The sequence below is a fragment of the Erinaceus europaeus genome, chromosome 19 (assembly GCF_950295315.1).
Source record: "Erinaceus europaeus chromosome 19, mEriEur2.1, whole genome shotgun sequence".
Lineage (NCBI taxonomy): Eukaryota > Metazoa > Chordata > Mammalia > Eulipotyphla > Erinaceidae > Erinaceus > Erinaceus europaeus.
This window is the reverse complement of record NC_080180.1, coordinates 9,787,265-9,804,430: the sequence shown is the minus strand read 5'-3', so window position 1 is coordinate 9,804,430 and position 17,166 is coordinate 9,787,265. Positions and strand designations below refer to the sequence as shown.

The following is a 17,166-nucleotide window of genomic DNA, read 5'->3' as shown; positions in this document are numbered from 1 at the left end:
CTGGGAGCATGGACCCACGGTCATTGTGGGTTGCAGAAGGTGGAAGGTCTGGCTTCTGTAATTGCTTCCCCGCTGAACATGGGCGTTGACTGGTCGGTCCATACTCCCAGTCTGCCTCTCTCTTTCCCTAGTAGGGTGGGTCTCTGGGGATCTCACATTTTCTTAACTTAGCAGAAGTTATTATTGGCTTTCAGTATTTAACATTTTTGGGGATTTTTTTTTTTTTTTGTCTCCAGGGTTATTACTGGGGCTTGGTGCCTGCACTACAAATGCACTGCTCATAGAGGCTATTTTTTCCCTTTTGTTGTTGCCCTTGTTTATCATTGTTGTTATTATTGTTGTCATTGCTGTCATTATTGTTGGATAAGACAGAAGTTGAGAGAGGAGAAGAAGATGGGGAGAGAAAGATAGACACCTGCAGACCTGCTTCACCACTTGTGAAGCAACTCCCCTGCAGGTGTGGAGCCAGGGACTCCAACAGGAATCTTTACATGCCAGTCCTTGTGCTTTGTGCCATGTGCACTTACCCTCTGCACAGCCCCCCAATGTAGTCATGTTTTACCAGTTATATTGTATTTAAACATTTTCTTTTCTTCCCTTTTATTATATATTTGAGTAAATATTCACTAGCTAATCTCTGTATAATTTTTTTTTTAGTTTTTCAAATAAAAAAATAAGATTTTTTTACTGTAAGTGAAAGAAGATAGCAGATGAAGTATTAACTCAGTTCTTGCACAAGGTGGTACTAGTGGTTGAACCTGTGTCCTCTGTGGCCTCAGGTCTGCATGTCTTATGCTCTAATAAGTTGAGTCATCTACCTGGCACAGATGCTTTATTCACAGTGATAGTGATATACTAAAACATACTTAAAAATGTAGGGGTTATTTTATTTGAGCAGAAATGAACTAGAACAAGGAAATATAGACTTAGAAAATAGCAACTATTAGGAATTATACAAAATGGAAAACTACTTCTGTAAAGGAGCAACTAAAACATTAATCTAGGCAAGAAAATATCATAAACAAAGTCAGGTTAATTAATTATTACAAGATGGCTTTTATTTAGGGAGGCAGATATATGACAGATTATCCAACTGGTGATTTCTGATAGGCTGGATTAAGATGATTTTTTTTTTGATAGTGACAAAATGACAGGTTGAAAGAGGCCAAAACATTTAAGCTTCTTTCAGTACTTTGGGAAGTAGGCCTAAACTGGGACATGCACAGAACAAGGCAGAGCGTTCTCTAAGCAACCTATTTCCCTGGCCCAAGAAAGCTTTTCTGGAAGATCCAAAACTCTATAATTAAATCTTTATTGACATGAAACTTAGCCCATATAATTCCATTTTTGACACATTGCTTTTTCCCCAAAACAACAAATATAACTATTGAGTTCTGAATTCTGGTTTTTGAAGTACTTATTTCATTAACACTTTGAAAAATGTGACATCAAGTCTCTATATTGTAGATAGAAACCTGAAAGAATTAGAGTCAATGATCCAACAACAAAATGGTGTGATGCCAGGCAGATAGCTCTGTTAGAGTACCGGCTTGCATTCCTGACACCCTCATGTCACAGGTTCAATCTTTGACACCTTCTTATATGCCATATCTGAGAAGTTGTCTCATTTCTAAATTTTTCTGTCTGTTTGTCTAAGGTAATACTATCTACTATCTTAATTTTGGCTTTCTATCTTTGGTCTTAGATGGATTTAAGTTATTGCTAAAGAAGTAGTAAGCAACAAATTAGAAGAAATAACATATAAGTAAAGTGAATCATTTCATTGATAAAAAAATCTGAATTTTCTTACATTGAATAATGTTACATTTAAGATCTCTTATTATGCAGAGCTACAACTTTATGGTGTAACACTAAACTTTATTTTTTTTCTTGAGTAAAATTAAAACTTTAATTTAGAGCACAATTTTAATTTTTACTATTATGATGATTTACTAATGCAGTGAAATTCTGTGCAGCATGAATGAGGCCTTAAATATGTCAAATAATAATCAGGGTTTTATGTAAAATTGCAACACTGCAAGGTTCTTCTGTCACTCTGTATTGCCAATTTATCTCCTTCCTCGGGACCAAATTTATATTTCCCATACAGACCCTTAAATTGCAAAGACTAACTAGATTGAATAATGATATAATATAACATTATACTACTTTATCCTTCTTTTTTGAATTAGTTATTTCTAGAATCATAAGAAACACCAGATTGGTTTTTATTATTAGAAATTAATGACTTGAAGTTGCAATAGAAATAATTATGATGGCCAAAACCAAAGTACACCCTCACTAGTTTTAAGCTTTTTATATGTAACATGTTTGTTGGGAAACATTATTGTGCCCATTTTAGAGATGGAAAAAGTCAGGCAAAGAGGAGGAAAGTGACAGTGTCAACACTGGAGTCTACGCTGATATGAATTCAAATGATTTTACCATAACTATGTTCTCAAAAAATAGTGACATGCAATTCTGTAACTCTTTGCACTTATTTTAGTATCATTCCTATATTATTAGATTACTAATCAATTTTAATATATTTATAATTAATATTTCTAATTATCTGGAAATTTAGAATTCATGGGGAAATTAAAGAAAAATACATAAAACCTTTTTAAGACAAATATTTCTTTATAAATTTATGCATAAGGGAATTGACACAAATAATGTACTGCTACAACAGTCCTCTAAGTGACCTAGTTACTTCAAGCCTGAGAACATTTCATGGAAACAGTGAAAAGCTCCTTTTAAATCGATCAGACAATAAACTACAGAGACAAGGAAAAAGCTAATTTGTTTTTCCACCAGTTTATGTTGTCTTTTAATGTCATCTATAATATTTTAAATAGAATAAAGGTTAGATTGTATGTCCTAAGAGACTGAAATTAAAATATTATTTTTATATCAAAATTGAAGTCAACATGATTTTTTTATTTCTATTTTTCAAAATAGTATCTCAACATTTTATTTTCTAGAAGCATGTTTTAGGGAATTTCTAAAGAATAATGCAATGAAGTTGGCAAGAAAGCACATTTAGATAATGGTCCTACTTTGTCGTGTGTGAATCAGGGTTAGTCTGTTCTCTACCCCACTGGGAAAGACCTTGGTGCTATGCTCTCTCTCTCTCTCTCTCTCCTCTTTCTCTCTCTCTCTCTCTCTCCCCCTTTGTCTCTGTGTGGTTTTCTGTCTGATAAAAGTCACTTTGGGTCAGTCTGGGTAATGACAAAAAAAAAGATAGCATATTAAATGTTATTTTTTTTGATAATTTTTTCTGAGACATTTCCTATAGATTATTGTGACCAGGTAATTTAGATGTTCTGAAGCTGCAGTCCAATCCTTGCTTTCAATGTTTACTATCTTTATTTATTTTGGAAAAATTGATACTTTTATACCCTTTATGTAAGAATAGAGAAGCTAATACTGCTTCACAGTTATATTTTTAATTAATTATTTACTTGTATAGGAAAGTAGAAAGAGAGAACCAGAGCGTCACTCGACACATGCAATAGAAGGGATATAACCCAGGAACTCCTTTCTTTAAGTCCAAAGTTCTAGCTGATGCATCAGTTCCTGAGCTATTTGTCATATTTTGAAATTTAATTAGTTAATACTTGTAGAACACTAAGACATGCATAAAGAACACAAAATATCAATTAACATATATAGGAAAAAAATCAAATCGTTACGGTCTATCGTGATATTAACCATTGTAATTGTTGAAATTGTGTTCGATTTGAATAGATGCATATAAGTGGATCAAGTTGTTTGAGGAAACATTCATTGTGAACTTCAATAATTTACAGTTAATTAGAAAAATTAAACTTCAAGAAAAATATAAAGCTAAAAAGCTTTGAACTGATGAATTCAAAAACCCAAAGCCTATCTTGCTTTATCATTCAGTAAGTACAAAGCACTACAAGAACAGAGATGAGAATGAGGCACTACCTGCACAGTCTTTCTCCCTCCTCCTCTGAGAACAGTGATTGCTAATAATAGGATTTTGCATTTTTTAGTGAATCGAAAAAATAGTCTCCATGTTTTTAATAAGAATTTACATTGAATTGTACTTATTTAAGTTTTATATGTTCATCACAATATTATCAAGAAATACTGGCTGAGAATAAAAAAATAAGAACTGGGATTTATATAGCTTTGTCACTCACAACTGGTCTTGATTAGCATAGGCTGAATCCAGTCTTAGCTAACTTGCTAATAAATGGACCAAAACCTATATTCAGGCACTGACCACACTATTTATTGAGTTGCAGACTGAATTTACATAAATAGTAAAAGTATCTTTTGTCCTTATTGTATCATAAAAATATATCAACAGGATTTTATGTGTTTTCAAGGTAACCAGAATTTCAAGATTATACATATTTTATTAAGTGTGATGTCACACCTCTTCAAAATCTGCTACCACTCCCTACCTAGCACATTTTTACAGACTTCCCTCCTGAATATCCTTCCACCAACCCTCTTGTTCTTCAGGCTTTAAACTACTTGTAATAGTTGTTATATGAAGGAACACCAAAATAATTGTTCTCAATATTGGCATCTAAAACTTGTGCTTTTTAAGCTTTGAATTGATATGAATAGCACAATATGTCATACCCTGGTTATTAACCGAAAGCTTAGAACAAATTACTGTGTATAGATATAAATTCCTTTATATCCACATATTATTATTATTGCTAAGAAAACTCTAATTATATTTTCCTAATGTAATGTTCTTAATCCCATATACAGAATTGCTACTTGACAATTTTCATTTTTATGGAGCATTTAAAATTGTTTCTATTTATTATAGTCTGCTTATGGTCTCTTGGTGGATACAAGCAGTTTCATAAACATGTCTGAATTTAGAAAGAAATTCTTTCAGAAGCAACCTTGGCCACATGAATATACATGCAAATCATACATTTCTAGAATGGAAATTTTGTTAAAGATAACCTAATTAACAATGCAGTGGAAATATAGCAGTTTTAGAAATCAATCTAAAGTTCATTATTCTTCAAACACAAGGCTTTCTAGAAATATTTATGGCAATAATAAACACATTTTCAGAGTAATGAATTTTATAGATTAGAAAATATTATTTAGAGATAATTATTACTATAAAGTCATTTTGCTATTACTGTGGACATCAGATAAAGTTGACTAATAGAAGTATTCTAGCAAAATGTTGACATACCAAAATTAACTGATGCTATTGGAAATTTTCGCTCAGTCAAGCTAATTGAGTTTATTAGATTCCTCTTATTCTTCTCCCTATCCCCCTACGTCTCCTCCTCTTCCTCTTCCTCCTTTCTCTTCCTCTTATTTCTGCTCCTTTTTTTTTTTTCTGGTTAAATTGTGACACCAGACAGGATTCAGAGTTTTGCTGTCTTTTTTGGGCTTTGTGGAAATTTACTTTACCTTTCTGTGTTAGTCTCTTAATCATTGCAACAGTCTTTAATAAGGCATGAGGGAGGTCATAAATATCACGAATAAAAGATAGTTATCTCTTGTTAATTAATGGAAATAATTAACATAGTAAGATACGCTTATTGAAAGTGAAACCAGAAGGGTTGAGGAGATAGCATAATGGTTATACAAAAGACTTTTGAGCCTGAGGTTCCAAGATCCCAGGTTCAATTGCCATCACCAGTTGAGCAATTCTTGATTATTTTTTCTCTGTGTCGCTGTGTTTCTATATATCTTTCTCTTATTAAAATAAATAAAACATTTTAACTAAAAAAATAAAAGTGAGACCATACACACGACCATTATATCTTATTTCTCTTGTAATCATCATTCTTTCTAAAATGGAAGCAATACAAGGAAAGTGTTTGTGTGTGTGTGTGTGTGTGTGTGTGTGTGTGATGTATATGAGGCCTATGTACATATTTATGTATATATTGTAAGTACAACTTAAACCTTGGCAATGAGCTTTGTCAGAGAAAGACAAGAAAAGCCAGTTACCAGATGATAATCTGCTATTCTAATCAAATCTCAGAAGAGGCAGCACATGTCATATTCCTTTTGGAATATTTTATTCACTAAGATGATTCTAAACCCAGATCCCACTCAGTGGGTGGAATTATTCTACAGTTTGACTATCAGGAAATACAGGGGTCAGTGAAAGCCAACTTAGAAAGAGAAACACTGAAAATAAAGTGTTCTTGAAATTAACATTTCTATTTTGCCAGCATTTAAAAAAGTTAACTCATTACTGCTTCATGACATAAATTTTATGTTTATATCATGTGTTTATATCAAATTTCTATAATTAGGTCTCTTTATAATATTTTTAATTTCCTAAACTGTATATTTCTTTTCAATATTGTTGGCTTTGCTGAGTGAATTATTTTTAATAGTATGTTGGTAAATTCTTAAACAATGATCTCTCTGAAAATAATAGATGAACTTAATGTACAATATTTTTATACTTATAAGAGGTGTATAAGGCACAATTTACAATAATAAAAATACAATAGTCTATTGTGATTCCATATACCAAATTGATTTTCACAGAATGCTTTTATTGATTTTTGCCAACTTCTTGTTGCTGTTACAGACTTACATTTGCAATTTAAACATGATTTGACAAAAATCAAATCACAAATAAAAACAAAGAAGTCTCTCAGATGACAAATGGACAATTAATGTTTGCATGAATATCAGTTAATTTGTTTTCTTTAAAATGAGACTGAAATAATAAAATCATATATTCAAGATTTCCTTAGTCACATCTGAATGGGTTCCTTGTTGAATTAGATATAAGTATTTAGTTGATAAAAATTTGGTTAACAGGGGAGTCGGGTGCTAGCGCAGTGGGTTAAGCGCAGGTGGTGCAAAACACAAGGACCGGCATAAGGATCCCGGTTCGAACCCCGGCTCCCCACCTGCAGGGGAGTTGCTTCACAGGGGGTGAAGCAGGTCTGCAGGTGTCTATCTTTCTCTCCTCCTCTCTGTCTTCCCCTCCTCTCTCCATTTCTCTCTGTCCTATCCAACAATGACAACAACAATAATAATAACTACAACAATGAAACAACAAGGGCAACAAAAGGGAATAAATAAATAAAATAAATATTTTTAAAAGATTTTTGGTTAACATAAATGTAAAATAGATTTGACACAAGATAAACATAAGTATCTCATAGTAGAAAATATTGTGCTCATATGTGTTCTTGATATTAGAGAATAATAATTCTTAAAAGAATAATTTCTTCTATGTATACTTGTGTGTGATATTCAAAATGTAGTGATGATGAATATGCCAACTTTTTCTTTTCTATTTTTTTCTTTTTTTTATCAGAGCACTGCTCAGCTCTGGCTTCTGGCTTCTGGCGGCCTGGGGGGTTGAGCCTGAGACTTCAGGCCTTAGGCATGAGCGTCACTTTGCATAACCATTATGCTATCTACCCCCTCCCTCTACTTCTTAAGTTTAGCCTACATTATAGCATTTTCCCAACATTTTCTAACTCTAGGAGATGAGTAAAGTAATAAATTAAGACCTTCTTGCCCATGTTTAGCAAATGTTACGGTGTAAATAGTTCCACTGTGGCTGATGGCAATCTATCATGATGATGATACAGAATATGAAGTGAAAAAAAATGTGCAGTAGCATGTCTTGTTTAGTATTTCACCAGATGCAATGTGCAGAAGTAACTTAAAAAAAAAAAAGATCATGATCGCATAGGAAACTTCTCAGACACTGTTGGATCTGAGTAGTTGTCATCATTGCTTTTAGTAACATCAAATTGTGTAGTCATAAAAATTAAATTCTTTAATTGGATGGGATAATAGTTCAGAGTACAACTGTTGACACATGGGTACAACTTCTCATCTCTGGATGTACCCTCTGACAGTGTCTGCAAAACATTCTCATTCCAACCTTAGGTCCTTTCCCACTATCCTGCACCAGGACCCATAAGCCCCACGCCCACCCCACTTGCCCTCCTTGTCAGAGTCCTTTACTTTAGTGCAATACCCCACACTCAGTCAAGTTTTACTTTGTATTTTCCCTTTCTGTTCTTGTGTAAGTTCACACATAAGAGTGAACATCCAGTTGTCACCCTTCTCTTTCTGAATTATCTCACTTAGCATGATTCCTTCAAGCCTTGTCCGAGATGAGGCAAAGGAGACTTCAGCATTCTTAGTAACTGAGTAGTGTTCCATTGTGTAATTTTTAATCATATTTGAACTTTATACAGACTTGTCAAATCTTTGAAAATTTAACAAGAATTTTTCAGCTACTATACTGTTGTTGCAGTACACCACTATTTACACCTACATATATTATATGTGTATATTATATATGTTATTCAGCTACTATACTGCTGTTGCAGTACACCACTATTTACACCTACATATATTATATGTGTATATTATATATGTTATTCAGCTACTATACTGCTGTTGCAGTACACCACTATTTACACCTACATATATTATATGTGTATATTATATATGTTAAACATATTACATTTTATAAATAGAAATCAAAGCCTTCTCAGTATATATACATGTAGTGACTTGTTACATACAGATTGTGAATCAGGAGCCAAGAAAGTCAGAAGTGTGCTTCAAGCATTATGATCTTGTGACAAAGAGAAACCTGGATTACTCAGAAGAATGATCTTTTTTTTTATTAATTAATTAATTTATTGGATGGGGAGAAATTGAGAAGAAAGGGGGATGGAGAAAGAAGAGGGAAAGAGACACCTGCAGTATTGTTTCAGTGCTTGCATGACTTCTCCCTCGCATACATAGACAAGAGGCTTGAACCGAGATCTTTGCTAATTACAACATGTGTGTTCATCCAGGTGCATGACCACCAGACCCCGGGAACGATCTTGTTTTAAATGTGCACTTATGTCCCCATGAGAGACAGAAACAGACATAGGCCAGCCCACCACCCTGATACATTGATGCAAGAGATGGAACGTGGAGCCTCAGGCATGCAAGTCCTATGCTCTCCAGTTGAACAATTTCTCCTGTCCCTGATGTGACTTGTATTTTGGTTTTGATCGGCTCTTGGGCTCCCTCATGTATATACACCCAAGACAGGGTCATGTTATTATACTGGCAGATAGATTACCTCACCCAAAGTTCAGAATGTGTGTCCAGGATTGATCTTTATACAAGTTTATGAGATTTTTCTATTTCCATTTAAAGAACTTGGGATAAGTACTTCTTTTCAATATAGAAAAAAGAGCCTTAACAGATTTTCATTGCAGTTAATATCCCTTCCCTAAAGCAAAAAAATCCTGCCATAGTAAAATAAGCAATCTGTTTCTATGTTGCAACAGCAATATATATCACTATCTTGAAATATATTGCTATATAGTTCACAATATAAAACTAGTAAATCAGCTCTAATTCTAAATTTATTTGAAATAAACTTAACTTGTCAATGCTAAAAGGTTCTGTAAGCATCAAGTAGAAAAAAAACTGTAAAATTTGCCTCCTATCATTTCCCATGAAGTAGATAAAAGTTTATTATATTAAGTATTTTGTATCAATAGAGACAGAAGCAGTATCAGCAAAGCTGCACTTCGGAACCTATCAGAATATCTGTAAAGATTAGGACTCTCCATCAATTTTTTTTTTAAAACAAAGCCAAGTGCATTGTCTTTTCAAAATAGGAACTTCCAAAAAAATGTTACATTGTATATTGGACAGACTGACCTTTGAGAAGCAACAGTATACTAAACATGACGTTAAGCTCCATTACAAATTTGCGGTAAGGTCACCAAATTCACTGACCTAAAAAGATGAATACTCATGTATTTTACTGAGTAAAACACACTGAAGTGCATATTTCTCTTTCGGTCAAGAGTACTATTATCAAATAATTATAATGGTCTATTGAGAAAATATACTGCAAAGTGAGTGTATTTCATTTACATTTAAATCTATAGCCGATAGCTAGCCAACACTTTTTAGTCATGACATGAATCCTACCCACCAATTCCAGAGGGAGAGTAACTACATCTCAGCCATGTCAATGATCTAGTCTTGGACAAGTAAATAACTTGTAAGTACTCAGATTTCCTCATATGAAAAAAGAGGTACTTATATGATTTAAGCAGTAAGTATGAAGGCTAAATAAATCAGAATATACATACCACACAAATACTTAACATGTTGGAAAAAGTTAGTATTATTATATTGTATCCTGTGACCTACATTAGAGCAATGTTAAGTAAAAATGATGTTGGGAAAGTGACAACTTAAATAATTTTGATGAAGGTAAAGTGATTTAAGATACAACTTCTAGACAGAAAACTATGCCAAAACAAAATTCTAAGATAATTGCAGTATGCTTCAAAGCGAGACCAATGCAATGGTTAATTAGGAATGTGTCAAAAGAGATCCACAAATACTAAGAGATTTAGATGTTAGAAGTGAGAAAATCGTTGGGGAACCAAAATATGATGTTGAAATAACTGATAGTCCATACAGAAATAAAAGTCAGCTTAGAGCCCTAACTCTGTACACAGGAAATTATGGAAGGTAAAACTGAGATGTACATAGAAGTAACAAAGTCTAGGAAAACAAATCGTCTATTCATCATAAGGCAAGGGTGTTTCTATGTCTTAACCTCCTAGTTTTTTTAGCATATATAGGAGTTTATTTGGTTTACCATTCATATATTATTTACCATCATATATTATTTGTCATAATATCATATGTAAGGCTAATATATATTGCCTTTAAATATTAATAATATGGTTAACTATAATAATACTTTCAGGTTTCCATTTGAAGTTTGTCTCATTTTGTTAGATAGAGGACATATAGTCATTTGTAAATTTATTTACTTTTTAAAGTTGATTTATAAAATAAAGAATATTGACAAGACCACAGGATAAGAGGGGTACAGTTCCACACAATTCCCAGCACCAGAGTCCCCATCTCCTCCCTTGAAAGCTTTCCAATTCTTTATCTTTCTGGGAGCATGAACCCAGGAACATGTGGTGCAGAAGGTGGAACCTCTGGTCTGGACATTACTGAACTTAAAGTATACAATGTAACTTTATATACTGAAAAGTTATTGGTACTGTAATCATTCTAGCACCTCCATGTCAGTTGATTTCACAATGAGCCTACTTCAGACCTACTCTCAACAACTTTCAAGCACAAGATGCATTCTTGTTGACTATAATTATAATACTGTGTATTGCAATAGATGTACAGAGTTTCCAGTGCCAGTGTTCCATCATGATGTCACTAATGGATTATAAAGTGTATTATGTAACTAGAGCACTGATCAAATCTGGCTTATGATGGCTTTGCAGATTGAATTTGGGAATTCTGTGCCTCAGGGTTGAAAGTCTTTTGCTATCTCCCAAACCTCTAAGTATTTATTGTTTTTAGAGGATGACTATTATCTCACTGTTACTAGTTTTTGTTTTTTTTTTCCTCCAGGGTTATTGCTGGGCTCGGTGCCTGCACCATGAATCCACCGCTCCTGGAGGCCATTTTCCCCCCTTTTTGTTGCCCTTGTTGTAGCCTCGTTGTGGTCATTATTATTATCATTGTTGGACAGGACAGAGAGAAATGGAGAGAGGAGGGGAAGACAGAGAGGGGGAGAGAAAGATAGACACCTGCAGACCTGCTTCACTGCTTGTGAAGTGACTCCTCTGCAGGAGGGGAGCCGGGGGCTAGAACTGGGATCCTTATGCTGGTCCTTGCGCTTTGCTCCATGTGCACTTAACCCACTGCGCCACCGCCTGACCCCCGTGTTACTAGTTTTATGTTATAGTTAGCATATTACATAGAAACTGAATTTTTCATTCACCGTATGGCAGGTAAAACAAAAGTATATTTGTCTTTTGTTCTTAATTAAACTTACTGTGTACCTGTTAGGCTGTCAAGTACTGCTGTGCATGGACAGGGTGGACAAGTGGTGGAAAGGGAGAGCAGTCAGTGCCTGTGGGGCATAAACCTTCATCTTTAGTGAGAATCACCAGTGATAGTTTATGTAACAGTTTCCCACGATGACTACAGTCTGTGAATGCCTTTGTATCATACAATCTCACCATATTCTATGATTTGAAGTGATGCCATGTATGATTACTTGCATATGAAATTTTTTAGAAAATTGACAATATTAGCAGGAATCAAATCCTATAGGTTTGCCTCCCAGTCTCTCAGCAGAGATCAGCGATGTGGACTGAATACACATGGCACCAACAGGTCGTATTTTGTTCTGTTTTCTTGTGTTTTCTCTTAACTGCTTTTGCTGCAAACCATAGACTTTAGTCTTAATTCTTTGACCACCAGAAGTTCCCTATAAACACTTCTTATCCTGGACTTTTCTTTCCTGAAAGAGTTTTGATGTAACAATTCATTCTCCTTGTTGGCTTTCTATTCCCCTTCAAGTTTTCTATTCCTTCTTGAGATTGAGATAGTTTTATTCCATAAAGGTATGAGGTCTTGTAGATGGATCATAGAGTAAAGAAAAAAAAATCTCAAGAGGTTTATTACCTGATCACTAACATGTAAATATGCACATAAAATTCTTATTTTAGTAGCTATGAAATCTATGTGGCTGACACATACCTAAAAAGATAACGTGCCATGATCAGACTTTCTCAGAGTCTCAGGTTACTTTAGAGAAACTTTATGTAATTTTCTTTGATTTTTTTAAAGTTTTTATTTATTTATTGTATAGACACAGCCAAAAAGTGAAAGGAAGGGAAGATGGGAGAGACAGAGAGACACTTGCAGCCCTGTTTTACCACTTGTGAAGCTTCCCACTACAGGTGGGGCCCAGGGGCTTGAACCCGGGTCCTTGCACACTGTGATGTGAGCACTCAACCAGGTGTGCCATCGCCTGGCCCCCAGAGTAACTTTCTGAAAGCTTGTTGATTACAAGTTTCATTACACAGAGAGAACAGCTCAGGACTTGAATTGAATATTTTCCAGTCTCATTTGATAGGGACATAATTAATTAGTAAGTGCCTAGCTTGTCAAATTGCTAACTAAATTGTCATTTAGGAAACATAATTTAAAAGTTAAAATAGAAGAAATCATACTTTTTCTTTGCAAAATAAGCAGAGTTAATTTTTCCCAAGTCTTACTTTTCCATTTAAAAAAAGATAGAGGTTGTATTTCACAGTCACATAATTTTTAAATGGTAATATTCTCTTTTTCTAATTCCATAGAAGAAGATATTTTGCTCAATATTACAGCTTTATATTTTCTGTGTTAGCTTCATTGGAACAGATATGACATGTTTACTACTCTTTTAGCTAAGTGAGCAGTTTTAAAATAGCTTACTATAGTTGATCAATTATCATGTTATCTAAAAAGTTGTCCATTTTCTCATCTTCATTTTTAAAGGGTGGGCAGGATGTACAAAGACCTCTGACTCCATAATAACTATGTAAAAAGGATTATTTAGACTCAGAAAGAGGAAGGCAAAGCCTTCCAGGCAAAGACAAATTGCTCCTCTCTTCTTGATCAGGGACAGAAGGCTGGGACTCCTGTCATTATAAGACTCTTGCTTTAGGGTTGAATTGTTTCCCAGTAGGTCAAGTCATTAGTATTTCCCCCTGCAGAGAAGATCTCTCTCTCTCTCTCCCTCTCTCCCTCTCCCCCTCTCCCCCTCTCCCCCTCTCCCCCTCCCCCCTCCCCCTTCCCCCTCTCCCTCTCTCTCTCTTTCTCTCTCTCTTTCCTCTTAGCAGTCTCGCTTTGCTATCTTTATGTCCCAGTTAAGATTTAGTTTTGGTTTTTATTCTCACATACACAAGCTTATAGAGAAGAAGAACATTCTACTGAAATCCAATGAAAATAATTTAGTGAGCCTGGTAGATCTTATATAAATACAAATAACCCCAAGAAAAACACTCTGTTCTCTAATATTTTCATGTATTAAAATTCCTAGCAACTTTGAAGTCATTACAAAGTATAGAAGCATAGAATTTCCATTCCAGGGGGTCGGGCAGTAGCACAGGGAGTTAAGCACAGTGGTACAAAGCACAAGGACCAGCCTAAGGATCCTGGTTGGAGCCCCTGGCTCCCCACCTGCAGGGGGTCTCTTCACAAGAGGTGAAGCAGGTCTGTAGTTGTAGCTTTCTCTTGCCATCTCTGTCTTCCCCTCCTCTCTCCATTTCTCTCTGTCCTATCCAACAATAATAACTACAACAACAGTAAAACAAGGGCAACAAATGGGAAAATAATAAAAAATTAAAAAAAAGAATTTTTACTTCAAAAGGATATGATTCCCTTTTATCTCTAGTAAAGGTCAGGGGGAGAAGGGGGAGGAAAGAGCATAGCACAAAACCATATATTAAACCGCGATATTTAGGAGAAAAAATGTATAGGGTGTTGGGATATTTTCTGAAAGGACAATTTTTACACCTTCAGGTTTTTCTCCCAGCTCCCACTGCTCTGGTGGGTTGAGTGGGGAGATTTTAGTGCTATGATAGCTTCCTCTCTCCCCTTCTCTATCTGAAGAACTTAGCCCAGAGTAGTGAAATGCCAGTGACAACTAAAAAATAATAAAACTGAAAGTTTAGAATGGTGTTTAGGGTTGGTAGTGGAATGCTATTCCAATGAAGGAGGAGATCACATTTAGAAAGGACGTTATATGGATTCCTTCCTTCCTTCCTTCCTTCCTTCCTTCCTTCCTTCCTTCCTTCCTTCCTTCTTCTCTTTTTACCTCTGGGTTACAGGTGCCTGTTCTAAGAATCCACTACTCCTGGTGGCCATTTTTTATTATTGGATAGGACAGAGAGAAATTGAGAGAGGAGGGAGAGTTAGAGAGGGAGACAGAAAAACACTTGAAGACCTTCACCACTTGTGAAACTACCCCCCTGCAGGTGGAGAATAGGGGTTTGACCCAGGATCCTTGGTGTGGGTCCTTGCACTTTAAAATATGTGCACTTAACCCAGTGTACCACAGCCCAGCCACCAGTCTTACTCTTTACATTTATAAACTCCACATCCTAAACTGAAGGCAACATTTTTTGTTTGTTTTTTGAGACATAAGCCTGTTATTTCCTTAGACAGATGATAGTAAACTTATTTTCCTTGCACCAACCCTCCCTCTTGTATTAAATGGCCTGTTTGAGCAAGGAACACTGCAGTTCAGCATTCAGCAGCACTGCTGAAAAGGGGATTCTACTGAGAGTGGCCCATTCCTACACAACTATAGCAGGTGCCCAATATCAGAAAACTAAAACACCCATATTTATGCCTTCATATTTATAGGTTTAGAGGCTAATATTAAAAAATACTTTTTTAAAAAATTTATTTTTGAGAGAGATGCAGACACACACACACACACACACACACACACACACACACACACAAACACAGAAAGACCAGAGCACTGCTCAGCTCTCTGGCTTATGGTGGTGTGGGTGATTAACCCTGGGATTTAAGAGCCTCAGGCATGACAGTCTGTTTGCATAACCATTATGCTGTCTCTCACACCCTACTTGCTAATAATTTTTGCAAAATCATTTTTACTATTAACTTACAGCACGTTTGTTATATTTATTCTTACAAATGTAAGTAATACCAAACTCGTTTGCATTTTGATTTTTTGTTTGCTTACCTTCCTCTTTTTTGTTAGGATTTATTTGCTTTTGTAGAGCCAATTTAAAACAACAGGACTTACCCTTTTTTTAAGTTTCAAGGGAATTGTTTCACATTGAATATAATCATCCATTTTAAATTAATGTGTTTGGAACTCTGTAATTTATTACTTGGTAATGTTTTCAGTCCACACAAGTGTAATCTAAATTAACGAGATAATTATGTAAGATCTTTATTTCAGTGCTTTAGTGTGTAATGGTGGACAGAAAGATGTTTGTTGTTGTTTCATATTTTTCACATCAAAAATATTCCTCTAGGAGCATTGACCAACTGACTGTTATTTTTTTCTCAAATATTGAACTATAAGCTTCTTGATTCAGAGCTCATCTAATAAATATTTAATCTAAATAATGTATGGATTGTTTCTAAGGGATTCACACAATTTTACTAAAACGTGAATTACCTGGAAAGCTTTAACATTTCACAGTATTTTCTTTAATATCTAAAAACAAAATATGTTTGAATTTCAGCATAGTAATGTTAGTCAATCACAGGAGGCTCATTTTAAAAAAGCAACTATGGGGGGTCTGGCAGTAGTGTAGCAGTTTAAGCGCACATGGCACAAAGCGCAAGGACTGGCATAAGGATCACAGTTTGAGCCCCTGGCTCCCTACCTGCAGGGGAGTGGCTTCACAGGAGGTGAAGCAGGTCTGCAGGTGTCTATCTTTCTCTCCCCCTCTGTCTTCTCCTCCTCTCTCCATTTCTCTGTCCTATCCAACAACAATGACATCAATAACAACAATAATAACCACAACAAGGCTACAACAACAAGGGCAACAAAAGGGGGAAAATGGCCTCCAGGAGCAGTGGATTCATGGTGCAGGCACCGAGCCCAGCAATAACCCTGGAGGCAAAAAAAAAAAAAAAAAAAAAGCAATTGTATTACTACTTATTTAAAAAAATCTATTCGTCTAGCAATATTTAAAAGCTTATTTCTTCTGGATTTCTAGATACTTATCTTGGTGTATAGATCTGAGTGTTTTCCTAATGTCTATAGACCCTTTCTTTTCACTCATGACTCTGCTTTGAGCAAACACAGGACATCAATTGACACAATGTGATTATTCCCACTCAAGAACTTTGATCCTCTTCCTCATTTTCATGTCAATTTTTATAAATAATCTGCTATTCTCCACCCTTCCAGGGATTTGTTAAGGCTGTGTGCCTGCATATACTTCACTTCTCACAGCAGACTTTTTTTTTTGTAGCTATAGGGTGAGAGACAGAGAGGAAGAGAGAGGAGAGCACTGTTACTCTCTATGTGAAGCTTCCCTTATGCATGGTGACCAAGGATAGGAACCTGAATTTTATGCATGGAAAACTGATCTACTGGGTAAGAAATCTCCCACAAACAGCTCACTTAATAAATGTATATTAAAATTGATCCTTGTGTAGGTATTTTAGTTGCTGGCCCCACCATGTTATCCACAGGTAGCACAATTATTACATTTTTCTGTATGTGGTGCTGAGGATCAAACCTGGAATTTGAACTGATGCTCTATACGGTTAGCCACTTCTTCAGTCACTAGTCTCCACTGTTAATGTGTCCCAAATTCT

General features: G+C 35.2%; 1 pseudogene; it reads right to left on the bottom strand.

Moving 5' to 3' along the window:
• Positions 1-5,360: 5,360 nt before the first annotated feature.
• LOC132534810 (small nucleolar RNA SNORA26) lies at positions 5,361-5,475 on the bottom strand (annotated as a pseudogene).
• Positions 5,476-17,166: the final 11,691 nt, after the last annotated feature.